This window comes from Delphinus delphis, chromosome 13 (assembly GCF_949987515.2).
Source record: "Delphinus delphis chromosome 13, mDelDel1.2, whole genome shotgun sequence".
NCBI classification, from domain to species: Eukaryota; Metazoa; Chordata; class Mammalia; order Artiodactyla; family Delphinidae; genus Delphinus; species Delphinus delphis.
Genome location: NC_082695.1, coordinates 73148819 through 73165886, shown reverse-complemented (window position 1 = coordinate 73165886; position 17068 = coordinate 73148819). Strand labels below are relative to the sequence as shown.

At 46.0% G+C, this 17068-nt stretch overlaps 1 long non-coding RNA gene across 1 annotated transcript in view; it reads left to right on the top strand.

Moving 5' to 3' along the window:
* Positions 1-17068, top strand: part of LOC132436312 (uncharacterized) — a 43593-nt gene that overhangs the window by 2490 nt on the left and 24035 nt on the right. Inside the window, exon 2 of the long non-coding RNA XR_009521764.1 lies at positions 6236-6456. This is a non-coding gene — a long non-coding RNA (uncharacterized lncRNA). The remainder of the gene's footprint in view (positions 1-6235; positions 6457-17068) is intronic.

Below are 17068 nucleotides of genomic sequence, written 5' to 3'. Positions count from 1 at the left end.
TTGCGTCTCCCTCCCTCCCACCCTCCCTATCCCACCCCTCTAGGTGGTCACAAAGCACCGAGCTGATCTCCCTGTGCTATGCGGCTGATTCCCACTAGCTATCTATTTTACATTTGGTAGTGTATATATGTCCATGCCACTCTCTCACTTTGTCCCAGCTTACCCTTCCCACTCCCCATGATACTAGAAATTTTTCTTTCTTTTTAAAAACTATGATCCAGGCAAGATTAATGCCTTGCATTTGGTTTGTAAATGACAAAATTAATCTAGATGCTCTCTAGCAGTCTGTCAAAAATGTTATGTTTCCATCCTAGTTTTTCCAAAGATTGGCCACTCCTCTAGGACTTGCAATGAGAGAAGGTCTAGAATGTAGGTCCTTTAAACCTTCTGCCTGGCTTCCCCTCTCTCCACATGGCCTCCCTGCTCTGAAGATAAGCAAAGACTCTTGAGTAATTCTTCCTTCAATAACCAACAAGAATCTCCAGTGAGCCCTCATTCATTCATTCATTCACTCAAGAAACATTTGTTGAAAGCCACAGTGTCCTTAGCACTATTCTAGATCCTGGGTGTGCAGCAGCAAAACCCAACCAACCAACCAACCAAGAAAACCAGACTGAAATGCCTTCCCTCATGGAATTTACATCCAGAAGGAGGTGAGCAATAAACAGAACAAAGCAAGTCAGAAGTGGATAGTGGGTTTTGGGGAAGGACTCAAGTTAAAATAGCGATAGGCAGGGCCCCCCGTTTGAGCAGAGAACAGAAGGAAGTTAAAGAGTGAACCACGAGGAAGAGAATTTCCAGGCAGAGGGACCTACACGCTCAGGTATGTCTCAAAACGGGAACAAGGCCAGCGTAACCAGTGCGGTGGGGCTGAGGGGAGAGTTACCAGATGAGGTCGTGTGGCCTCACATGGTATTTACAGTTCCAGTGTGGGCTTGGCCACCCACTATTCACAGTAGGTGGAAGATAAATGCTTCATTTTAATAACATTTGTTACAGTAAAGGAGAGATAAATTGGAACTGGAAGAATTATTCAGGAATCAGTTCCACCTCAAGTTCATTCCCTAATGAATTGAATCTAAGAATTTTTCAAATATGATGCATTCAGATTTTCAAGATGTTAAAACGTGGGGGAAACTTGTGTGTTTCAAAATCAGTGAAATATAGTCATTTGAATACTTTTTCCTATCTGCCCCCCTTTATATTTGACCGTATTCTTACCTAGTGTAGTTACTGACCCTGGAGCTAAACTGCCTGGGTTCAGACCCTGGCCCTCCCACTTACCAGTGTGTGATCTTCTGAGAGGTACTTAACTTCTCTGTGCGTCAGTTTTCTCATTTATAAATGTGTGTTAATAGTAGTACCTGTTTCATAAGGTCATTGTGAGGGTTCAGTGAATTAATATACATAAAGTGCTTATAAGAGTGCCTGGCACAGAGGAAACACTCAAGTGTTATTATTAAATCCTCATAACCTCTTTGAGCTATTTCTGATTTTAAAATTGAAACAACAATAATCAGAGACACAGCTAGTACAGGTCAAGGCTGGGACTCAAAGCTCACTTTTCTGGGGCAATTCTACTTCTCTCTGCAGCTGCCCTACCTAAGGAGGCTGGGTTCCAACACCCGTGACTTTGTTTTTCCAAGAGTAGCTCAAAACTCTGGGCACTGGGGACAAACTCTTGAGCATTACACCGATTCTGCCCTGGTCCATGATCTTTGCCCAGATGCTCCACTGTGTTTTACAACCCACTAACCTGTCGCCTTGAGCATTTCTACTCTGGTGAGCACAAGAATGTGGAGGGATAGAGCCGGCCTTTGCCGGGGTTCGCACAGGGTCCCTGAGAATGCATCTCGGCAGCCGCAAAGCTCTGGGCCTCTTTCCTGAGAAGGAGACGCTAGCGGTGCCTTGTGACTAGGGAGTCCTTCCTGAAAGGGGACCCGACACCCGAGTCCAGTGCTGAGTCACAGACGACAGGTCCTCAGGAGAGAGGGGCCAATCCCAGCTCTTCCTCTCGCCCTTGGTGACTTTCAAGGAGTTCTGATGGCACGATCTTCTCCCATCATCAGAGACTTCATGTGGAAAAAAGTCATTTCATGAAATGCCACATGAAAACAGGATTTAGTTGATGCATTCATATATTTGTTCATGGTCTATCTTAGGTAGCTCTCTACCCAGGCGTGGGCTGGCATCACAGAACCGTCTCTCCCCCCACCCCACCTCCCCAGGAGCACCATGAAGCTCCTAAGTGTAACCCCAAAGTCATCTAGATGCTTAAGGGGTAAAGGAGCAGAATGACTGTTGTGATATTATGATTAATAATAAATATGTATTTGGTCTTCATCACCAAGTCGGGCACAGAGCTCCTAAAACTCTAAATTTCCTAAGTGGTAAGAGCTCGAAAGGTGTCTTTTGTTATGTTAATGAAGTGAGTTTTGGAACCTAGGTAGCCAAAAGATGGGGGCTGGTTGTCAGAGGACGCAGTCACGTGATTAGAGAGCTGGCATTTTTAGTCCCACCCCTGGACCTCCGGAGAGGGGAGAAGGGTAAGAGGTCGAATCACTCACCAATGGCCAATGATTCAACAAGTCATGCCTATGTAAGAAGCATCCATACAAATCCAAAACGATGGGGTTCAAAGAGCTTCTGAGTTGGTGAACACGTTGTGGATTTGGGAAGAATGGCTGGCTGTGAGAGGGCATGGGTGCTGTGCCCTTTACCCATACCTTGCCCTGTGCACCTCTTCCGTCTGGCTGTTCTTGAGCTATATATCTTTTTATAATAAACAGGTTACCTAGTAGGTAAAATGTTTCTCTGAGTTCCATGAGCCAATCTCGCAAATTAATGCAACCCGAGGAATGGGTCATGGGAACTTCTGATGGCTCAGAAGCACAGATGACAAACTGGACTTGCAACCGGTGTCTGAAGTGAGGGGGAAGGTCGTGGGACTGAGCCCTTATCCTGTGGGATCTGATGCTGTCTCCGAGTAGATAGTGTTAAAATTGAACTGTAGGACGCCCAGCTGGTGTCCGAGAATTGCTTGGTGGTGTGGAAAACTTTCCCACACATTCTAATTGGTGGCCAGGATCTTAACTACATACTCTGGACAATCTCAAATGCACCCCAGGTTGGTGGTCTCTGCTATAATTTTCCCGAAGGCCAAGGCCAGCTATGTGAAATAGTTTGTAACATATATTCTTGGGTGGAATCCTTGAAATAGAAACTTGGCAGGAAATTCAGAGCCACTTACAGAGGCACTGTAATAATGTTCCTCTGTTTCCTCCCGTTTCCCTCTAGGTTCAGTCTTAGGCTGAGAAGTTAGGGTGCAAATCCTGGGTATGTGTTCCTCTTACGCCCTGGGGCTTCCGTGCCCATCCCTGAGTGTGTTTCTCATAGACCCCACTTTGATGGAGCGTTCTCCAGGGAAACACTCTGCCCCATCATTTTATGCAGGTCACTATCTTCCCTCCTCTCCTTGCTCCCTGCCCCCGTGGCCTTTACCCCTTGCACATTCACAAACATTGAACTCCAACCCTGGGTCTCCCCTGAGTCCCGTCCACTGGCACCTCCCAAAAACCTTTCTCTACCCTGTTTCCTCTTCAACCCTCACTTTCTGGCACACTTAGGTATTGGTAGAATCAACTCAAGAATGACTCTGAATTAAAACAATGTTCAATGGAAAGGAGTTTTTCAAAATCAAGTTAATCAATTTGCTTTCTGTCCTGGCTGCAGCTTCTTTCGGTTTCACTTTTGTTTTCGAGTCAGGCAGAGAATGGAGTCGGCACTCAGTTTGCTCTCTGTTCCAGAGCCACCAGCTCCAGAATCCACTGAGCCAGATGCCAGACCAGTTCTTTGACCAGTGGTCTTATTGTCACACCTGGACCCCTGAGGGAGTATCACGCTGTCCCCTTCGTGCCTCTTGTGCTGCTGCCGCACACAGCTTTCCCTTATCACCTCCTAAAGTCCAGATGTCAGGCAGGGGGATTAGTGTGGTTGAGACACAAATCCAGTCCAGGAGTGTTTCTGCTGAGCCCCCATCCTGGGCCTGGCGGTGGACTCTTGAGCACAGAGAGAGAGACCACTGATGACTGCTCGTATCAGGTGAGGGGCAAGGCCTCAAGGAACTCACAGCTGAATTGAAGAGACGTGGCTTTAGAATTGCTTATTAACTCTATTGAGATCACGTGCGCATAATCCCCTCCGTGAGCAGTAGAGGTGGGACTCCGGGGTCAGAGCAGGCGTCTCAGACCTAGCCCCTGCCAGCCTTCTGTGGGAGGGGGGCTTCATAGAGCTGGATCTGGGCTTGGGCCAGGCCCTAGGAACACGGGCACAGGTCCCAGCATTCCTCAGGGGCATGCTGAGGCAAAGGGCTTACTTAATTCATCCAACCGTGGGGAACCGGTGGACCCAAGGTGGTGTTTAGAAGACAGTATCTGCTAGTTGTGGGCACAGGGGATTATGGGTGGCACACAGGGCTATTGAGTGTCCTCTCTGTGAGCACAGGGGGTCCTGGGGTGACTCCCAGGGTTGAGCAGCCATGGTGGGCACAGAACAGGAATGTGGGATGGCTCTGTGATAGCTGCTGGGTATGTAGGTGGGAAGCGGAGAGAGGAAGCAGTCCCAAGGAGCAGCAGTAAAGCAACAATCGTGGGATTAGACGGGAGAGGACAGCCCGCAGCCAGGGGTCTTTGTCCAGAGAAATGTCCTGTGAGTGGGGCTTCAGGGCAGGGGATTCGTAGCCAGAGAATCTGAAGTTTGACTCCTGTTTCTGCACTTGTTGGGTGAACTTGAACCTAAATTTCCTCATCTGTAAAGTGCAGATACTAAAACCTACCTTCCCAAACTATGGTGAGGATTAAATGAGACGATGTATATAAAATACTTAGCATAGTGGTTGACACGTAGTACACACTCAAATATTATTATTACTGTTGTTGGGCAGGTATAATAGAGAAAGTATTGAGAGAAAAGACACTCAGCTGGCTGTTGGGGGGCGGGGCATGGGATGGCTTATCCTGGGAGACCACAGGCCTTTTCCTTCATGGCTTCTGCTCCCTCTGCAGCTGGGACTATAGACTCCAGCTGCTCTAAATCCCCTTCCTCGCCTTGCTGGGGTCCTTGGATCAGAGGTTTGGGGCCAGTTCAGAGGGCAAATCCGGGTATTTGCCTGAGCCCTGAGGATTTCCTTCTGCCTGAGGCTCCCAAGTGACCAGGGTAAGTTCCAGATAACAGATAAAATGCAAATTAAGTGACGGCAACATGCCTTCTCACTCACAACCGTTCCTTCTGTCACTCAGCTGCCTTGGCCCTCGAGAGGGACAGCAGGGGAGTCCCAGGCACCGTGTGGAAGCCCCTCAATCTCTCCCTGCCTTCTGTTTTAGCTGCCTGGACTGGATTAAAAGCCAACAGGACAGACAAGGCGGCCAGAGTTCCCAGAGACTGGCTGGGCTGCTCGCCCGAGCTCTGCTCCAGGCTTCCCTCTCCCTGGTTAACTGGCCCAGGAACAAATGAATTGTCCTCACTTGCTTTCCTTGGCCAGATTGTAACTGGCAATCCTTTTGCACATTTCTCAGGAACAAAATCCAGCACCCCTTCATCTACTTGTGAGTCTGTTCCTTTCTTGGGTTTTGTAATGCGCTTGCTTGTTTGCTGCTTTGCAAAACAATATATAACTGTTATTGTTTCTCCAAGACAAAAAGAAAATTTGTATTGCTAAAATCAAATTTAGTCCCTTCGGCTTTGTTTCCATGCTTCTGCACAGAAAATAACTTTTCATTTCAATGCTGAATCATAGTGTAATCTTGGAAGATATTTTAAATGGCAAACTCAGAAGATGTTGTACCAACAATGCAGATAGCTCAGTGAGCTGACACCACGACCAGCGATCACTGAGTTCTCACATGCACATAGATGACAATTGCACCATGTCTGCTGCCTGGCCAATAACACTGATCATGCCATTAAGTCCTAAAGGCATCCTAATTTCAGAGATGCTAAAACATGAGGGGGGAAGGTGTGCTTTAACAGACAAAATGCAGTTGTTTTGCAAAAATATGATAATATAGCAACCTGTATTTTTCATTCAATATTCTATCCTCAACATACTTCTGCGTCAAGGAATATCTTGTATCAACACTCTTAAAAATAATTTTGGATTCCATTTTCTTTCATTGTGTTCCATTGACTGAATTTATTATTCACTAAAACCCTATTTTTTTTTTTTTTTTTTTTGCAGTACGCGGGCCTCTCACTGTTGTGGCCTCTCCCATTGCGGAGCACAGGCTCCGGACGCGCAGGCTCCGAACACGCAGGCTCCGGACGCGCAGGCTCAGCGGCCATGGTTCACGGGCCCAGCTGCTCCGCGGCATGTGGGATCCTCCCAGACCGGGGCACAAACCCGCGTCCCCCTTATCGGCAGGCGGACTCTCAACCACTGCGCCACCGGGGAATTTTGAAGTAAGTTGGTTCCTTTTTTTCAGAATTATTTTTTTTCAGAATGATGCAAAGACCACCTTTAAAGATAAATAATTGCGCACATCTTTTGTAATTTTTAAAAGACTTTGATACATTGCATTATTAACTTTTTAGCTTGGTTCCAAGGAAAATGGGCAAAAGTATTCCTTGTCTATGAGATCTTAAGTGGTACAAGGTGACCTTTCTCGATTCTGTATTAGAAAGTCACTGCTACGACTCAGCTAATACCTCCTCAGACCAAGAATATCACAAATCTTGTTATACGTATCGACAAACTGTCTCTCCTCAATTAGAATTGTCAGATTTAGCAACTAAAAACACAGGACAGTCAGTTAAATTTTAACTTCAGATAAACAAATATATATTTTTTAGGGTAATTATGTCCCATGCAATATTTGGGGCTTGCTTATACTAAAAATTATTCATTGTTTATCTGTAATGCGAATTTAACTAGGGATGCTATATTTTATATGGCAATCCTTTCCGAATGTATTCCAGGAGGCTGCCGGATCCTGTGCTGCTGCTACGCTGACCTGGCTCAGTTCTTTTTGGAGGTTGAAAGTCAGCTTCCTTAGAGTTACTTCTTCCTTCCTTAGAGCACATGATTATTTTAGTAAGCATTGCATTTAAGCTTAGCTCTTCTGTTACGTGAAAGTTGATGTAACTAGGTAGGACAGGGAGAACTGGGGAAGGACCAGTAGACTCGGAGTCCTAATGAAGAGATTTGCAACTCAGCTTAACACTTCCCAGCTCTGTTAGCTTCGTCTCCCAGAGCCTCTATTTTCCTACATTAAAATATTAGGAACAACATTATGACTCTCCTCAGTATTGCTGTAAAACAACAATGGGCTGATTTCCATGAAAGGGTTTATAAACTCTAAAACATTATGAGGTGAAAATCATGGGGGAAAGTCCCATGAAGCCAGAGCTTTAGAAATATTGATTTTTTCCCAGGTTTGTGCTGCTGTGATCTCCTCTACCAGTCACCTGTGAAGCTCACACCCATTTACCCCTTCCCCCCACACACATAAAGCTCACCTGCAGGCCATCAGCAAAATCCCAACTACTCTTAGGAATGGTTTAGCTGATGGTGCTGCACGCAGAAGACTAAAGACAACTAGGGAAGTCAGCTTCGCCAAGAGCTTTAGGGAAAGCATTCAAACAGATTCTTGTGTTTTAAGAGCAGGGCTTAATTAGACCGGAGTTTATGGGATGTTTTCTTCAATCCAGGCTGTGCAAAGGGCATTTGGAAGTAATCAATAACCCAGAGAACAGTTTGGAACCAGGAAAAAACATCAATTGAATTAACCTCAAGTATATTGGCTGTTTTGGCTGAATGTGTGCGTAGGGGAAGATCTCAGCAAGGACTGTCAAAAGGAAGATCAACTGTCAGTGTTTTGTTAAACTGTGGTGTCTCAAGGGGGCTGGGGATCAGTAGGCACCAGATGAATCTTTACGACAGACAGTAGCAGTTGTCCATATAGGGGCTTCCCTGGTGGCGCAGTGGTTGAGAGTCCACCTGCCGATAAGGGGTACGCGGGTTCGTGCCCCGGTCCGGGAAGATCCCACATGACGCAGAGCCGCTGGGCCCGTGAGCCAATGATCGCTGAGCCTGCGCGTTCGGAGCCTGTGCTCCGCGGTGGGAGAGGCCACAGCAGTGAGAGGCCCGCATACCGCAAAAAAAAAGTATATAGTTTTGGGCCAGGGAAGGCATTCTTAAGCAGCACACAGAGCTCAAATCGAGACTTTTAACATTAGATGATTAAAATAATAAAAGTCAAAAGAAAAAAAAATCTGGGGAAAAATAGCAGTCTATACCACAGCCTCACCTCTTCAGTTTAGGAAACATTCTTATAAAACAAGATTGAATAATTCAAGATGAAAATGAGGAAAAGAGAGGAGATGAACACGGAATTTAGAGCAAAATAAACACATGAAAACAGGGTTAACTTCATTCATCATTATAGAGAGGTCGATGAGGAGCAATTCTCAGTGAGCTCATAGGTTAAAACTAAAAAGTTGGTCAATATCCAGGATTCGTCATGCTGTGGACAAGCTGCCATTCTCAAAGGCTGTGCTGGAAGTGTTAATGGTTTACTTTTTAAAGGATAATTTGATAGTGTCTATTAAAATTGGGAGTACATCCCTCTTGGTGCAGTAATTCTATTACTGGGAACTTATAGATATATTCACAAAAGGAAAGTAAGACATGTATATAAAAATATTCATTGCAGCATTGTTTGTAAGATCAGAAAACTGAAAAGCAGACTACTGTATGGTAGACTGGTTACATAAATAATACAGCATACGAAGTAATAATGTAATAACACAGCCATACAATGTAAAATTGTGCAGAAAAAGAAAAAGACCAGGAATTGGGGTAAGAGGATGGTGTATCCCATGCCTCCCCAGTCCAAAATATATCAGAATACATTTGGTATAAGTAAAAATAGAGAAATACTTGTGTGCATCTGTATATATATTTATTCGGTGGTAATAGCATACTTTTTCTTCCTTGAAGGATACAAAGAATATCATTGATGGTGGTTCCTTGGGGAGTGGGCTAGTGGTTGGAGGTGGGGGCAGTGACCTTTTGCATTTGGGATTTTACCTTGCTTGGAGGTGTGATCAGAAGCAGAGCTCCAAGGCTGCTGAACGGGCAACAGATGAGGAGGACATGGTCTCTCGTCCAAAAGCTGAGGACAGGTGCAGCGCGACATCAAAGGACTAGGATTTCTGTACAGACGCAGGCCTGCTGGCTTGACATGAGCGGTCTCGGTAAAGCTGCAAGCACCAACAGAAGGGACCTTGGAAGCTGAGGGCTTTGATCCTCGGCAGTCCGAGGGCCAGTCAGGGCTGGAGTTAGGGGAGCTTTCACTTATCCTGGAAGGGAGTCACTCAGCTCAGAGTGCTTGCAGCGTAGGTGTCTGGGGTGTTAAGCAGGTGTAAGAAGGGGGCCCGATCTAGCAGGGGAGTCATGAAAAGTTTCCTCCAGGAAGCCATGTTGGGCCTGAGCTCTGAAGGAGGGATAGGAATTGTCTAGGCAAAAGGACGGGGATGGAAAGATACCAGGTAGAGGGAACAGCACGTGTGAAGGTGTAAAACAGCGGCAGGCGAGCCCCTGTGGCTGGAGCAAATAGAGTGGGAGAAGGCGCCCTGTGAGACCTCGAGGTAGGCAGGGTACCATCCAGCAGGACCCGGGGGCACAGGTTGGGGTTTCATCTTTATCCCAAGAGCGATGGGAAGCTATTGAAGGGTATCACTTGTATCTAGACAGGATCATGTATTCAGCGGTGAGAAGAGGGGGATGGAGAAGGGCAAGAGAGGAAATTAAGAGGCTTTGGTGAAGTCCATGTGAGGGATGGTCACAGTGGGGGTGACAGAGCTAGAGCTAAAGTTGGATAGAAGCTTCTGGGCGCCTCTTGTGATCTCTGCTTCCAAAGGGCCACACCAGCTGTCACCTCTTCCTTTCTGAGCTGCCTCTCATTGTAGGGTTGGGGATGGGGACCAAAGTGAAAAGAAGTGAGAAAGATTCGCAGATCTGAACAGCAGTCATGGGAGTTCCAGACTCTGTAGGACATGGGTCTGCGGCCCATATTCCCAGCTGTGCTCTGGGCCTCCCTCCACTCCCAGGAATAGGGGTGCACAAACATGGTGATTATTTCCATGTGTCAACATTAGACTTTAATATTGACCCACCACTAGAATAATAACCACTGTGTTCTGGGGGAATTAATTTCCAGATACTGACTACCTTATTATCCCCCCTTTTCAGCATCATTCTTACTTCTCATTAATCTTTAGGAACAGGACCATCTCTTGGCAAAATTGTGAGTTTTCCATCCCCTCTTGTAGGCTACAGATATAAGGAAGGGGTGCTCCAGAGAGGCTGCAAAGGCCTGAAAATCCACATGTACACCAAGCCTTTGAATACATGTGGGTGCTGTTGTGGTTGATGAAACAAACATTTATCTCAGTGTTCTACTGCATTGAGAATAATTCAGGTCTGAATAACTTGTGGTGATTATGCAGTTTCTTAATCACTAGATCTTAAAAGTTCTGTGGATTTTTTTAAAAAGGGGCTATAATACTTAAGAACTGCTAGTTTATGGCAAAGGATCTGACATAGCAGGCTGATGTGTTATTCATTCAATAAGTAGTTATTGCATACCCGTTCCAAGCCCTGGAGATATTCATGAATGACATAGACATAGCCCCCATCCTCAAAATAGTAATACTAGTAAACAGACAGTAACTGGAGCACTAGAGGAAAGCTGATCTTCAGTAGAAGATAAGCAGTTGGTTGGAGATCAGCTGAGTTTTAAGCTGTAGGGAAAATGCTACTCCTTCCTGAGGGCTATACATTTTGAAAGAGGAGCCTCTAGAAGGGTAAACACAAAGGACTGAATTTCTACTGGTGAAAATTCAGGAAATAGTTTGGCAGGCTGCAGAAAGCCATGTAAAGAGTTTGATTGGAAGACAAATTACAACCTTTCCTAAAATAATAAAATAGTATTCAAACTATGTTAGTACCCAATATCATCAATATGTTAACCACTTAATATCTGATATTGATTATAGGCTGTGCCTATGTAAGGACTTTGCTTTCATATATTTAAAAATATACAAAATATATTTTTGAATGTAGTTGCATCCTGAATGCTACTAGAATGTGAAAATATTGCTCGTTGGGTCTGGAAAGATGCTCCCTTTTGCTGGCTAGTAGCCAGTAGTTGGAATTCGAGCCTGACATGCACAGTATAGACATGGGAAAGTCCAAGGTCATATTACCAATAATGGAAATAGAAACCAAAATCTTTTTTTAAATGAAAAGGAATTTGGGACCCAGCTGGCTGGTAAGAGATGGCATGTGGAGATGAACCCGCAGCTGCTGGAGTAACTCGTGGAAGGGGCAGACCAGACTGGTTAGCTGTCCAAAGGCACCAGGAGTTATTGGCCAAAGTGGCTGGAAAGGAGAAGAGGAGAAATGTAGAAAAGACCAGTAGAGGTGGCACCAAAGACTCATTTCTCTACTTTCTCAGACTATCAATACCCTTTAAATTCAGGGGGAATCAACCTGAAGAGTATTCTTCCTCATTAATCTGCCTTAAAGTGTACTTTGCTGTTAATGATTATCACCTTGGAAGGCATTCACCAAACTCCCATTGGGGACCCATCTGCCAAGCCACGTGTTTCCGAGGGAGGCTGAACTGAGTGCAGCCGACTTTGGTTTGGTTGGGAAATGAGAAAAGCTTCTAGACCTTCCACAAACCTTCTGTGCTCATAGTTGTCGGTTGGGTTGGCGTCATAGCAAACTTTAAGTGAGGGAGAATGTTTCTGCCATTCACTATAAGGGCGAAAGGTCAACCTCCATGAAATTCCTACCACCTTCCGATGGGGCGTCCCAAACTCAGTGGAGAGTGGCTTTGTGATGAGTTCTCCTACCTGCTTGGCTTCAGTTTTCTCGTTGGGAAAACTAAGAGGCTGGTTGACAAAACCTCTTTGAAGCTTTGACATTGGGGTTTTCTGATTCAGTTACCTCGTGGCAAGTACAGTTTCCCATCCTCTGCTTCATAGCTTCCCTTTCAACCCTTCTCCTCACGACTGTCGGTCGCTTGGGGTGGCTGTACATTTCCAGCCAAGCTGGGCAAGGAGGGTTTATCCCAGGGGAGATCAAGATGCACCAGGATCCCTTAGATCCTGACAGACACTCTAGTCATTCCCTGCTGGGAAGAGAGGCCATATCTCTGCCAACAGCATAACACAGATAAGGGAGACCATGAAGGGTAGGGATGCAGTTTTAGCCTCTGACATTTCACATTAGTATCTAAGCCCCAAAGAAGTATAGTAAACTTTGGCTAGAAAATTGCCTGACGCTGAACAAGGGTAGCAGCCAGCCTTGTCCTCAGAAAGCTAAAGAGGTGTCTGTCTTCTGACCAGAAGCCCAGAGGACACTGGTCAAAGGCCACCGCTGGAGGCTCCAACTAATCAAACCACCTTTTCAGGGCACAGTGAGGGGGAAGGGCTAGGCAAAGATGAAGTTTTCCCCTCTTAACTTCACAACCTTGTTGGAGAAACCAGTTTCTTGCCAGGAGAGTGGGAACTAATTATACTACTGTCCCCACATGTGCTGTCGACTATCAAGAGACCACCTGTGCATGAAGATGAGCAAACCTGGGCAGTTGCCTTTGAGCAGGTGGGATTCAGTCACAGACTTGGGTTTCACCATTCCTCGATGAGATGCAGAGAGATCTTGGCACTAACCTCAGTGATATTGTGGATCGTGGGGCATTTCTGTTGGCTCCGTCTTTGGCAGGACTGAGAGGTGAGGGGAGCTGGTCTCAGAGCTTCTCATGTCCCCTGTGAAGCCTGACCTCTCGTGCCCCAGCACCAGCACCTTTAAGCTTCTCCCCAGGCGCCACGAGCCCCTACAGACACCACACAGGGCCTAAGCATCCCACGCTTGCCTCTTTGTACAAATTTGCTAGCTTTACCTTGTCGGCAAGGGCATGAGAACAAGCACCATCTGCTGCAGGTGAGAGTGCGGATCACTACAAACTGCAAGGCGGTTTGGAAATAGCTCTCAAATTACAAATGCCTGTAGCTTTTGACACACAATTCTACTTTCAGGAAGTTATCCTACACTGTGCAAAATTGCAACGTTGCTTGTACAGCAAGGTGTAAGAACATACCAAATATCTATTAGAAAGGCACTGGTCAAATTAACATAGGGTATATTTACAGAGTGGAATATTCTGGAGCCATTAAAATCGTGAAATGTGTGGATTTTTAAACAAACTGATAAACAAATTTCAAAGATCTATTCTTTAAAAACTCTTAGAACACTTTTAAAGCTGTATGAGGTTAAAAAAAAAAAGCAGGATACACAGCAGCGTGTATAACCTGCTTCCATGTCAATAAATACAGGGACGGGAGTAAACTGTGTCTGGAAGGATGTCTGAGAAAGTTGCTCATGGTGGTTGCCATGGGAAGGAAAGTGGTGCGTTGGGGTTTGAGAGTGGTAGAAACCTCTCAGCTGAGGCTTCATCTCCAAAGGCCCCCGATAAAGTTCTAACGCCTTTTCTGAGTGTGTGGCCCATTAATGCATTAGCACTTCAATATGGACTAGTTGATCATAGTCTCAGCCAGAAACAGAATGAAAAAGGATCAGACAGTAGTAAGATCGCTTACACTATTTGGAGTTGGTATTATGTTCACATGGTTCAAAATTGAAATAATAAAAAGGAGCACACAGCAGTTGGTGAGAGGATAGATTTAGTGCGTGTTCGGGGGTGTGGGGTGCCCTGTGGCATCAGTAAATGGCAGTGTTTTTTTTTTTTTTTTTTGCGGTACTTGGGCTTCTCACTGTTGTGGCCTCTCCAGTTGCGGAGCACAGGCTCCGGACGCGCAGGCTCAGCGGCCATGGCTCACAGGCCCCGCCGGTCCGCGGCATGTGGGATCTTCCCGGACCGGGCCATGAACCCGTGGACTCTCAACCACTGCGCCACCAGGGAAGCCCTAAATGGCAGTCTTGGTAGTACTCGTACGGTACTATCTCAGGGTATGAGACTTCTGGGAATGTGTGTAGAAGAAAGAAAGTCAGAATATGAAAAAAATTGAGCCTGGGCCCCCTATGCCACTGACTGGTGTGTGACATGAGAAAGTCAGCTTTCTGACCCAGGTGTCCACATCTACAAAGTGGGGCTGGTAATAGCACCCCACCCCTCAGTGGCTGTGATGTTTAAATGAGACGTCGTATAGCCAAGTAATTTGTACATGAGTATGAAAGAAAACCCTGTGCCCCGCTCAACGACAGCAAAACAAACAACCCGATTAAAAAATGGGCAGAGAAGCTAAATAGACATTTTTCCAAAGAAGACGTACACATGGCCAACAGGCACGTGAAAAAATGCTCAATGTCACTAATTATTAGGGAAATGCAAATCAAAGTCACAATGAGACATCACCTCACACCTGTTAGCATGGCTGTGATCGAAAAGACAAGAAATAACAAGTGCTGGAGAGGGCATGGAGAAAAGGGAACCTTCATACACTGTTGGTAGGATTATAAGTTGGTGCAGCCACTGCAGAGAGCAGTATGGAGAGTCCTCAAAAAATTAAGTCTAGAACTACCATATGATCCAGCTATCCCACTTCTGGGTATTTATCCAAAGAATGTGAAAATGCGAATTTGAAAAGATACAGGCAGCCTTATTCACAATAGCCAAGATATGGGACCAACCTAAGCACCCATCAGCACATGAATAGATAAAAAAGACGCGGTATATATGTGTACAATGGAATACTACTCAGCCATAAGAAAGATGAAGTCTTGTCACTTGCAACAATATGGATGGACCTTGAGGGTATTATGCTAAGTTAAATAAGTCGGCTGGAGAAAGACATACCATATTACTTCAATCGTATGTGGAATATAAAAAACAAGATCCCAAACAAATGAACAGCCCAAACCAAACAAAAACAAACATGCAGATACAGAGAACAGAGTAGTGATTACCAGAGGGGATGGAGCAGGGTGGGGAAGGGCAAAATGGGTAAACTGTACAGTGATGGATGGAAACTCAGTTTTTGGTGGTGAGCACCCTGTAGTGTATACAGAAGTAGAAATATAATGTGGTACACATGGGACTTATATAATGTTATAAACCAGTGTTACCTCAATTAATAAAAAAGACCTGTGCCTAAAGTCCTAGATGCAGTCGTTCTGCCACCTCTCCACCTTTCCACTGGCTTTTAAGGCTATGTAATCACCAGTATCTTTTATTGGAAGCTGCCTCTCATCCTCCTTAGAAGCTGGTGATGCATGACTAGCAGATTTATTTTTGTAAAAGTAACATGTGCTCTTCCCTTTGCTGGCATCTACGCCCCCTTTCTCTCTGGTATGCAGCATGCATTGGCGATGTCCGTCACCGCACTGTTTTGTTCATTTCTTACTTTTGCTAAATGGATGTAAAGGCACATTAAACTGGGCCTTCTCTCTGCCTTCTCAGCTTAGGGGAGGGGGTTAACTCTACCGGGTGCCTGCTCTGAACCATCCGTGGAGCCCCCCAGTGGAAAGTAAGACCCCAGACCCCAACCCCAAAGCAACCATTGTTATGTTTCTTGTATAGACTATGAACACAGACACGTGTATATTGTAACCACCTTTGAAATACAAACTGGGGCCGTAATATTTAGGGTTTTGAACCTTGCCCTTTCATTTTATAACATAGCTCTGAGATCATTTAGTACCAGTACACAGAGAGCCTCTTCTCTCTCTTTTCTTGGCTGAAAAATAGACTGTTGTGTGGAACTTTTCCCATTATTCTGGAATTGCAGCCAAGGGACAAAGCTATCAATGAACGATGCCCGGTGTCCGGACAGTCGAAGGAGACCTCCCATCAGGTCCTGGCACCCCCTACCCTGGTCTATGTGGGGTGAGCCCTGGGGCTGGAAGGAGGCAAGGGGTCAGCTGGTGGGGTGCGCACTGCTCTTGCTGCCCCAGAACCGACAGCCGCGTGAGGACACAGGGCACGAGGTGAGAGAGCCAGACGGCTTGACGTGCCCTCTGGCAGCTTGTGTGATCACAGCCTGCGTGCCCCTGGGTGCCTGTGTCAGTATAAGGGCCCCATGGGGTGTAGGGTGCTATGTCTGGAGGCGAGGACAGCCCCACCGTCCCAGTTCCCTGGGCCTCTGTGGAATTGGGGCCTGTGACCTCCCCAAAGCTGTGCTCTCAAGTCGTACGTCTCAAATTTGGCTACAGAATTTGATTCTCTCAGGGAGATTTTTAAACTCCCCATGTGTGGAGCTCAGCCCCAGAGAGTCTGTTTTAGTTGGTTAGGGGCGACACCACACCCAGTGCCATTTCTGAAGGGAAGACGGAGGGAGGACAAGCCGTAAAGAGTTCTTACTGGAGCCCCTTGTTATTGGCTCGTGCTCAGGGTCTAGCCCCTCACTGGCTCATAGAAGATACTCCAGAGAACAAATAAAAGGCCGAATGGATGACTAAGAATGTGAACTGGGAAGTTTTGAAGACAAATGACGAGAGGCTAAATAGTGTGGTGGGAAAATCCAACCAGCTGGGCGTTGAGGGAATGGGCTCCGACTTAGCCTCTCCGTGTGCGAGCTGGGTGCTTTGGGCAAGAAACCTCCCCTCTCTGAGCCTTTGTTTCCTCATCTGTAGAAGCAAAGGGTTTGGAGCAAATACTTTCTAATGTTCCCCCTCTGTTTCTAAAATCCTCTGAGTAGATGGCTGCTCTGCCTATCCCTGGCATTTGGCCATTTTTCTTGCTTCATGTGCGACTCCAGTGCTTTCCAAATTGGCTTAAGCTTGAGAGCAGTTTTCCTTGAACAAGAACTCTGGGGCCATCAAAAAGAGGTTGCTTGGCGACGGTTTGTGCAGGGATGACAGTCACTCAGTGTGAGGGGAAAGGCAGAATGTTCCAGAACATTCTAATGCCCACAGTAGTTCACTGGTGGGTGGATGGGGGAGGGGGATATACACAAGCCTGGAGCATTTTTCTTTTTGGTGTGAGCTGTAGGCGTGTGACAGAATCATGGCAACCAAACCTGGCTTTAGGGATTTAAAGGCAAA